At 34.0% G+C, this 8,054-nt stretch overlaps 1 non-coding gene across 1 annotated transcript; it reads left to right on the top strand.

Annotated features, from left to right (window-relative positions):
- Positions 1-731: 731 nt before the first annotated feature.
- LOC148581708 (small nucleolar RNA R71) lies at positions 732-839 on the top strand. The gene has a single exon (XR_015895920.1). It is a non-coding gene; the product is annotated as a small nucleolar RNA R71 (small nucleolar RNA).
- Positions 840-8,054: the final 7,215 nt, after the last annotated feature.

Raw genomic sequence — 8,054 nt, 5'->3', positions numbered from 1 at the left:
CCTTTTGGATTCTCTTCTGTATTGCTTGGGAGAGTACTAGGAGGGATTTCAGTGATCCTTTTACTCAGCTGGCCCACTTGTGCTTCCAAATTTCTAATGGAAGACCTTGTTTCATTCATGAAACTTACAGTGGCCTTAGATAGATCAGAGACTAGATTTGCTAAATTAGAAGCATTTTGTTCAGAGTTCTTTATCTGTTGCTGAGTGGATGATGGAAAAGGTTTATTATTGTTAAATCTGTTTCTTCCACCATTGTTAAAGCCTTGTTGAGGCTTTTGATCATTCCATGAGAAATTTGGATGATTTCTCCATGATGAGTTATAGGTGTTTCCATAAGGTTCACCTAAGTAATTTACCTCTGCTATTGCAGGGTTCTCAGGATCATAAGCTTCTTCTGCATAAGAAGCCTCTTGAGTACTGTTGGATGCAGCTTGCATTCCATGCAGACTCCGAGAGATCATATTGACTTGCTGAGTCAATATTTTATTCTGAGCCAATATGGCATTCAGAGTATCAACTTCAAGAACTCCCTTCTTCATAGGCATCCCATTACTCACAGGATTCCTTTCAGAAGTGTACATGAACTGGTTATTAGCAACCATGTCAATGAGTTCTTGAGCTTCTGCAGGCGTTTTCTTTAGGTGAATGGATCCACCTGCAGAAGTGTCCAGTGACATCTTTGATAGCTCAGATAAACCATCATAGAATATATCCAGGATGGTCCATTCTGAAAGCATGTCAGAAGGACACTTTTTGGTCAACTGTTTGTATCTTTCCCAAGCTTCATAGAGGGATTCACCTTCTTTCTGTCTGAAGGTTTGAACATCAGCTCTAAGCTTGCTCAGCTTTTGAGGAGGAAAGTACTTGGCTAAGAAAGCTGTGACCAGCTTATCCCAAGAGTTCAGGCTGTCTTTTGGTTGAGAATCCAACCATAATCTAGCTCTGTCTCTTACAGCAAAAGAGAAAAGCATGAGCCTGTAGACTTCATGATCTACTCCATTAGTCTTAACAGTATCACATATCTGCAAGAATTCAGTTAAGAACTGAAAAGGATCTTCAGATGGAAGTCCATGAAACTTGCAGTTCTGCTGCATCAGAGAAACTAATTGAGGTTTCAGCTCAAAGTTGTTTGCTCCAATGGCAGGAATGGAGATGCTTCTTCCATGTAAATTGGAATTAGATGCAGTAAAGTCATCAAGCATCTTCCTTACATTATTATTATTTTCGGCTGCCATCTCCTTCTCCTGTTCGAAAATTTCTGAAAGGTTATCTCTGGATTGTTGTATTTTAGCTTCTCTTAATTTTTTCTTCAGAGTCCTTTCAGGTTCTGGATCTGCTTCCACAAGAATGTTTTTATCCTTGCTCCTGCTCATATGACAAAGAAGAAGGCACAGAAAAATAATAATAATAATAGAGATCCTTTATACCACAGTATAGGGATCCCTGTGTGAGTAGAAGAAGAGGGGGAGACAAAGAATGTAATATAATGGAAGAAACACAACTGTGAGGATGGCAGAGATGTGAGATGAGATGTTAGGATATGAATGAATAAATAGAATAAGATGGGGGAGGGATAATTTTCGAAAATTATTTTGAAAAAGAGTTAGTGATTTTCGAAAATGGTTTTTTGAAAAATGTTAGTAATTTTTGAAAATTAAGATTTAAAAATTAAATTAATTAATAAATTAAAAAGAAATTTTGAAAAAGGGGGAAGATATTTTCGAAAAATGAGAGAGAGAGAGTTGGTTAGGTAGTTTTGAAAAAGTTAAGAAACAAACAAAAAGTTAGTTAGTTAGTTGAAACAAATTTTGAAAAGATAAGAAGTTAGGAAGTTAGAAAAGATATTTTGAAAAGATATTTTTGAAAAAGATAAGATAAGAAGATATTTTTGAAAAGATATGATTGAAATTAGTTTTGAAAAAGATTTGATTTTTAAAATTTCAATTAATGACTTGATTCATAAGAAATCACAAGATATGATTCTAGAACTTAAAGTTTGAATCTTTCTTAACAAGCAAGTAACAAACTTCAAATTTTTGAATCAAAACATTAATTGTTTATGTTATTTTCGAAAATTTGATATAAAAATAAGAAAAAGATTTTTGAAAAATATTTTTGGAATTTTCGAAAATAACTAAGAATTTTGAAAAAGGTTTGATTTTTGAAAAAGATTTTGAAAAAGATAAGATTTTCAAATTGAAAATTTGATTTGACTAATATGAAACAACTTGATTTTTTAAAATTTTTTGAAATAGTCAACTCAGATTTTCGAATTTGATGAGAGAAAAAGGGAAAGATAATTTTTTTGATTTTTTGAATTTTTATGATGCAAGAGAAAAACACTAAAATGATGCAATGCATGAAATTTTTAGATCAAAACAATGAATGCATGCATGAATGATATGAATGTCAAGATGAACACCAAGAACACTTTGAATGTCAAGATGAACATCAAGAACATATTTTTGAAAAATTTTTGATGCAAAGAAAACATGCAAGACACCAAACTTAGAATTCTTTAATGCTTACGCACTAAGAATTCAAGAATGCATATGATAAACATGAAAAGACACAAAACAAAAAATCATCAAGATCAAACAAGAAGACTTACCAAGAACAACTTGAAGATCATGAAGAACACTATGAATGCATGATATTTTCGAAAAAATGCAAGATGCATATGCAATTGACACCAAACTTATAACATGACTCAAGACCCAAACAAGAAACAGAAAAATATTTTTGATTTTTATGATTTTCTAATTTTTTTGGATTTTTTTTTTCGAAAATTATATGAAAAAGAAAAAATAAGGATTCCAAAATTTTTAACATGAATTCCAGGAATCTTGCATTCTTAGTCTAAAGCTTCAGTCCAGGAATTAGACATGGCTCACTAGCCAGCCAAGCCTTCAATGAAAGCTCCAGTCCAAAACACTAGACATGGCCAATGGCCAGCCAAGCTTTAGCATGTAACACCAGAGTATATTGCTCTTGATAACAAATTGCTGCTCATCATTTATCAAGCATGTAACTTACCTCTGATGGTTTGGAAGCCTCAGTCCAAAAGAATTTAGACATGGCTTTACAGTCAGCCAGGCTTCACTTGCTTCATGAAACACTAGAATTCATTCTTAAAAATCTTGAATAAAATTTTTGAAAACATTTTTTTTTCGAAAACAGATGAGAAAATTTTAGAAATATTTTTGAAAAAATGTTGAAAATAAAATAAAAAAAAATTACCTAATCTGAGCAACAAGATGAACCGTCAGTTGTCCAAACTCAAACAATCCCCGGCAACGGCGCCAAAAACTTGGTGCACGAAATTGTGATGTCCAGGCTCGAACAATCCTTGGCAACGAGAGCAACTTGGTACGCGTAATCGTGATTACACTGCAATTATGTAAAATTCATGGCTCTTTCTTTCCCTGGCAATGGCGCCAATAACATGGTGCCAATACCATGGTTCACAACTTCGATACAACTAACCAGCAAGTGCACTGGATCGTCCAAGTAATACCTTACGTGAGTAAGGGTCGAATCCCACGGAGATTGTTGGTATGAAGCAAGCTATGGTCACCTTGCAAATCTCAGTCAGGCAGATATAAATGGATAATGGTGTTTTCGAATTTAATACAATAAAATATGGATAGAAATACTTATGTAATTCATTGGTAGGAATTTCAGATAAGCGAATGGAGATGCTTTCGTTCCTCTGAACCTCTGCTTTCCTGCTATCTTCATCCAATCAGTCTTACTCCTTTCCATGGCTGGCTTTATGCAAGGGCATCACCGTTGTCAGTGGCTACATCCCCTCCTCTCAGTGAATAATATGCTCACGCACCTTGTCACGGCACGGCTATTCATCTGTCGGTTCTCGATCATGCTGGAATAGGATTCACCCTCCTTTTGCGTCTGTCACTAACGCCCAACACTCGCGAGTTTGAAGCTCGTCACAGTCATTCAATCATTGAATCCTACTCAGAATACCACAGACAAGGTTTAGACCTTCCAGATTCTCTTGAATGCCGCCATCATTCTAGCTTACGCCACGAAGATTCTGGTTAGGAGATCTAAGAGATATTCATTCTAGCTTATTTCATGTAGAACGGAAGTGTTTGTCAGGCACGTGTTCATAGGGGAGAATGGTGATGAGAGTCACACATAATCATCACCTTCATCACGTTCTTGGGTGCGAATGGATATCTTAGAAGCGAAATAAGATGAATTGAATAGAAAACAGTAGTAACTTGCATTAATCTTTGAGGAACAGCAGAGCTCCACACCTTAATCTATGGAGTGTAGAAACTCTACCATTGAAAATACATAAGTGAAAGGTCCAGGCATGGCCGAGATGGCCAGCCCCCTAAAGCGTGATCAATAGTCTCCTAAGATGAACAATGGATTAAAACTGAGACCAAATATGCCTAATACAATAGTAAGAGGTCCTATTTATAATAATCTAGCTACTAGGGTTTACAGAAGTAAGTAGTTGATGCATAAATCCACTTCCGGGGCCCACTTGGTGTGTGTTTGGGCTGAGACTGAGTGTTGCACGTGCAGAGGCCATTTGTGGAGTTGAACGCCAGTATTTGTGCCAGTTTGGGCGTTCAACTCTGGTTTTGGATCCTTTTCTGGCGCTGGACGCCAGAATTGGGCAGAGAGCTGGCGTTGAACGCCAGTTTACGTCGCCTATTCTTAGCCAAAGTATGGACTATTATATATTGCTGGAAAGCCCTGGATGTCTACTTTCCAACGCAATTGGAAGCGTGCCATTTCGAGTTCTGTAGCTCCAGAAAATCCACTTAGAGTGCAGGGAGGTCAGAATCCAACAGCATCAGCAGTCCTTTTTCAACCTCTGAATCTGATTTCTGCTCAAGTCCCTCAATTTCAGCCAGAAAATACCTGAAATCACAGAAAAACACACAAACTCATAGTAAAGTCCAGAAATGTGAATTTAACATAAAAACTAATGAAAACATCCCTAAAAGTGACTAGATCCTACTAAAAACATACTAAAAACAATGCCAAAAAGCGTATAAATTATCCGCTCATCATAGAGTTCTATTAAAAGTATATTATTTTGGTCAGATTTTGTTACAAACATCTAAAGGAGTGAAATTTGTTTGTGAAAATTCGTTAGATATTGTTATTCCATTCACAATCTCATTCGAAGAACTAAAAGGTAGGTTTTGTGAGAAGATAGATTCTGAAATGTCAAGGAAAATATCATATATTTTATACAGGTATCCTATACTGGTATTTGGTGGATTCGTTAAATTTTAAACCAAATATATAACTGATGAAGCGAGCATGCAAGAGATGTTTTCAATGTATATTGAAAGTTGCGCTCAGATGTCGTTCATTGAGTTGTATATTGAGTTCGAACAATCTGAAGCCAACCGAAATATTGAACGGGAAGATTACAATAGTGACAGTGAGGAAGAGTTTGAAAGCAATTACGAAGTTGTTGGTCCAGATGGAGATGAAGATCAAGGTGACGACACTATAGAGACAAATGTGACAGACGTGGCAAATACACTGGCAAACGAACATCCGTTTGATGAGCCATCTTTCATGCAAGCTTTGGATTTAGAGGCCATACATGCTCTGAAATTTTCTGAATATATGAATGCAGGTACGTAATTGCCTATATTTATAAGAAGGATTAGAATTTTGTTATAATTTATATTGATCGATGGACCAAATAGTTATAGATAGATTTTAGTTTTAGTTTCACTCATGAAATATTTGTTTATTAAATATTTATGATGTGGCTGTGTCGTGTAGAAATTCCTATTATGGTAGATGGTGAATTTGCCATGGGAATGGAATTCAGTTTCAAGGAAGCTGTTATTATGGCGATAAAAGATTATACCATCTAAAGAGGTGTAGACTACCGGGTCTATGAGTCGAAATCGTTGACATTTTATGCCAAGTGTACACCGTATGAGTCAGGTTGTGATTGGCTGATCAGGGTTACCATGATCCGCAGAAAATACTATTAGGTTATAAGGAGGTATAATAGTAGTCACACTTGTACCAGAGCTGCCATTTTTCAGGATCATTCGAAGCTGGATTCGAACACAATTGCAGAAGCAATAAAGCCATTGGTAGAGGCTGACCCATCGATAAAGGTGAAATCAGTTATTGCAGAAGTGCAGTCAAAGTTTAATTACACCATCAGCTATCGGAAAGCATGGTTGGCTAAGAAAATGTCACTAGAAAAAATATTTGGAGTTTGGAAAGCTTCGTACGAAACTTTGCCCATATGATTTGAGGCCATGTGTCATAAGGAGCCATCAGTAGTCGTCCATTTTGAAACTATTCCTGCATATCAAGGCGATGACTTAGTAACTAATATCCGGATATTACATCGAGTCTTCTAGAGTTATTACCCCTGCATTAGAGCATTTAGACATTGCAAACCAGTTATCCTGGTAGATGGGACCCACTTGTATAGAAAGTATAAGGGTTGTTTGTTGATTGCAGTTTCACAGGATGGTAACAACAATATCATCCCAATTGCATTTGCCATTGTGGAGGAAGAGACTTCTGATGCGTGACACTTTTTTCTTAGTAACTTGCGACAACATGTGGTGACTTAGGATGGTATAGGACTGATCTCTGACCGACACGAATTGATCAATGCAGCTGTTGCCCGTAGTAACGGAGCTTGGTTGTCTCCTAGAACTTTTCACATGTTTTGCATCAGGCATATAGAGTTAAATTTTTGAGAAAGTTCAAGATAGCGTACCTGCAAAAGCTTGTTGTCAATATAGGTAATGTTGAGTATGTCGAAGTTCATTATTGACAAAGTTCAACCCTAAATTGGTGCAAACACTCAGTCTCTAAAGTTTCATGACTACTCATAGTCACTCCTGTCACTAGAAGATCGTTTGTCGGAAGACCAAGAATAACAGCCACATCTTCCATTGTCACAGCACATTCACCAATTGGAAGGTAAAATGTGTGTGTCTGGGTGCGACCTCTCGACTAGAGCATTTACCAGTGCTTTCTGACATTGAACTGTTCCAATCTAAAAAAAATGATAAAAATCAGTAAACTGTAAATGCTCCTCCACATTTTGATTGTACAGATCCGAAAACAGTAGGTGGTTACATGTCAAATTCCATGAACTCTACAAAAACATAGCAAACTATTAGTCAAATAATTAATAATAACTAATTTACTACTAAAAGTTAATAATTTTATAATCATAGTAACTAATTTATTAAACTAATACTAAACTTACTATTAATTAGCTAATTTAGTAACTAGCATGTATGCATAAATACAACTAACCTACCAATTATTTAACTATCATTATTAAAAAATTTGTAAATTTAACTACATAAAATATATTAATTAAATATCTAACAATAATCATTAATTATTAAAAATACCAAAAAAATTTGATTTTACTAAATCCAATCTACTAAACTCCAGAATAATAATAATAATAATAATAATTTAACTTCTAAATTTTATTAATAGTACTAAAAATTATTTCAAATAGTTTTTAATTTTAAAAAAAAAATATTATTATTCATATTAAATATTTTAGTCAACTGTTTCCTAAATCTTTATTAAATTATTTTTTACATAATTATTTATTTATTTATTTATTCATAAATAAATCGAATAATAATTATTGTTATTTCACTAATAATAAATACTAACTTACTATTAATAATAGCTAACTTACCCTAAATCGTATGACAAATCTAATTCAACTACAATAATATTATTATAATATATTTATGTTAATTTAATATCTCACAATAAATAAATAATTATTACCCGATCAAAAATATAATCTTCTATAAATTCTACTTTACAAAAATTATACAATAATATCAATAATAATAGCGTAGCTCTAATAATAATTAATTATAATTTCTTAAATTATTACAAACAATTCTAAACATATATTTTTTATTAATCTACTACATTAGTCTAATCCAAATATTATCATTGATTAACATATTCACTAACTAAATTTAAATATATATATGTCTAACTATTACACTAACTATTATTAACAATCTTAATTT

The sequence above is a fragment of the Arachis ipaensis genome, chromosome B10 (genome assembly GCF_059453495.1).
Source record: "Arachis ipaensis isolate K30076 ecotype BB chromosome B10, ASM5945349v1, whole genome shotgun sequence".
In the NCBI taxonomy this organism is placed as follows: Eukaryota; Viridiplantae; Streptophyta; class Magnoliopsida; order Fabales; family Fabaceae; genus Arachis; species Arachis ipaensis.
The sequence above is the reverse complement of the archived record's forward strand: the minus strand, read 5'-3'. Positions and strand labels throughout refer to the sequence as shown.